The sequence below is a fragment of the Orycteropus afer genome, unplaced genomic scaffold (assembly GCF_000298275.1).
Source record: "Orycteropus afer afer isolate SDZICR_OR568_19922 unplaced genomic scaffold, OryAfe1.0 scaffold00169, whole genome shotgun sequence".
NCBI lineage: Eukaryota > Metazoa > Chordata > Mammalia > Tubulidentata > Orycteropodidae > Orycteropus > Orycteropus afer.
The window spans coordinates 3,967,441-3,970,175 of NW_006921756.1; positions in this window are offsets into that span (position 1 = coordinate 3,967,441).

Sequence of the window (2,735 nt, forward strand, 5' to 3'; positions counted from 1 at the left end):
AGGGCCAGGTCTGTGATTGTCTAATGTCACTTCTCATCACCTTCCTTGACCAGAAGCCAGTCGTGTCACCCCACCTAACTGCAAGGGAGAGTGGAAAATATAGTCTGGCTGTGTGCATATGAAGAAAAGGAAGTGGGGTTTGGTGACTGCATAACATTGACTGCTTTGCTTCCTTCTCTCTTTTCTTTCCCTTCTGATTTTTTTTTTTTTTTATTGTTGTTGTTGTTGTTATGTGCTGTCGAGTCGGACCTGACTCATAGCAACCCCTCCTTGGGTTTCTGAGGCAGTATCACTACGGAAGTAGATTGCCCCATCTTCCTTCTGAGGAGTGGCTGGTGGGTTTGAACTGCCAGCCTTCTGGCTAGCAGTCAAGTGCCTTAGCCACTATGCTACCAGAGTAGTATATATAACAAAACTTTTGCTATGTCAACGATTTTTATGTGTACAATTCAGTGACATTAATTATGGTCACTGTGCTATATGAACATCACCACTATCTGTTTCCAAATTCTTCCATCACCCTTAAGGGACGTTCAGAGCCCCTTAAGCAGTAAGTCCCCCTTTCTCCCTCCCACTTGCCCCTGGAAACCACTACTAAACTTTGATCTCTATACATTTAACTTTTCTGGATATTTCATTTAAGTAGGATTTGTCCTTTTGTGTCTGACATATTTCACTCAGAATCATACTTCCTTTCCAAGTACTCTGTTCCATTCGGTGTTTTAAAGACCCAGCTGAGAGACTGTGACTAACTCTGTTGGGAAATGTTGAAGACAGGCCTTCTTGGAAAGGAGAGAAGAAACAAAGAAAGAGAAAGACATTCTTTTATTCCAAGTTCAGTAAATCCAGTTCAGGAAGCACAGAGTTCTCTGACTCCAGTTTGTGTCTGGTTCCTAGAACCAGCCCTACCCTCCTGCCCCTCCTGCCCCTCTCCACCCTGTTCAGAGAGGTTACTCGGAACACCTTTGGCTCATGTGACCCCTATATAAAGACCTGCTCTGTGGACCACCACTCTTCCATGTCTCTTCCTTTTGGATTGAGACTGGTCCCATGGGAGCATGAAAGAGGCTCCCATGAAAGTGGGTGGAAGGGAGAAGAGTAAACTTTCATTTGTCATAGCTCTGTTCCTGGGAAAAGTTGATCAGATTAATTGATTCTAACTGCTGACCAGAAGGCTGGCAGTTCAAATCCACCAGCCATTCCTTGGAAGGAAGTCTGGGCAATCTAGTTCCACAGTGATACTGCCTCAGAAACCCAAGGAGGGGTTGCTATGAGTTGGATCTGACTTGATGGCAGTGAGTTTGGGTGTTGGTGAACCAGAACTTAGAAGGTGTTCTGGTAATGCAATAGTTAAGACATTAGGCTGCTAACCAAAACATCATTTCAACCTACCAGCTGCTCTGTGGGAGAAAGTTGAAGCAGTCTGCTTCCATAAAGATTTACAGCCTTAGAAACCCTAGGTGACAGTTCTACTGTGTCCTATGGGGTCGCTTTGAGTCAGAATCGACTTGATGGCAGTGGGTTTGTTTTGTTTTTTGGTAACCAGGACTTAAACCAAACCATGCCTTACACATAGTAGGTGCTCAGTAAATAAAGTTGAATTTAATGTCTAAATGAATGACCTCCTTTCCCTGGCGATCTTGCCCTCCTATCATATCTATCTTCATTTCAACCCTTTGAAAGATGACACCTCTGCTGGGTTCCTCGGCTCAGTCTCACTCCACTGCTTCCACCCTGTGGGGTCTACCAGGGACCCCTATCTCAGCACAGAGGATATCTGTCTTCAGAGACTGGAGTACTCACGAGGGCCCCAGAAAGTCTGGAAGCCTATATTATCTTTGACCCTCAACCAGCCACTCAGCTTTGCTGCTCTGGGCATCCCTGCAGTGGGCCTGTATTTGTGAATGGATTTTCCTCTGGGCTGATGAGCCTCAGTTCTTTCTCTGCTTTCAAGAAATGCTTCCCTCACCCCCTCTCAGCCTCTTCTCTTATCTTCTGCTCCCCTCTCCCCTTCAGAACCCCTTCCCCATCTCTGCATGAACAGGGGGTGGATGGGGATGTGGTATCTGAATGAGCTTGCTCTCCAATGCAGAGAGTAGCCCTACTCAATAAAGACTCCCTGGGCAGAGGACCATCTACAGAATCAAAGTGCTGAGTCTCCTCTACACAAAAACATACACGGAGACAGACATGCTAGTGTGTGACTTGTCCCCATAACACACACACACACACACACACAGGCACTGACATACAGCTGTAGAGTTAGGGGTTTACCTTTACATACCAGGATTGAGTAAGCGCTTAGAGATACAGGTACAACCAAGTGACAGCTACATTTAGCACAAGTGAATTAAAAAATATATTTAGTATTTATCTGGCTATCCCAGTACAGAATTGAGTGTGTGGCTCATTTTCTGATAAGTAATAGTGCGGGGAAAGCTTGTTCCCTGGGGATATATATGTAATAGGCATTATTAGCAATGGTGATAATAACTCTCTTATGAATAGTGCTTTAGACAGAATCTTTGTGTTTTATATGTTGATGACAAGAGGTGTATACACTGGGTGGGCTGGGAGTCCGTGATACATAACATGTATGTTGGTGAGTATGTCCTGATTATGGAACCTGGCATCATTTCGTGATGGTCATTGTATATGGGAGGAGGTTTCTGTGTGTGGTGGTGTATTTGGCATGTGTGCATGTGTGTACATGTCTGGGGCCAGCAGGAGAGGTG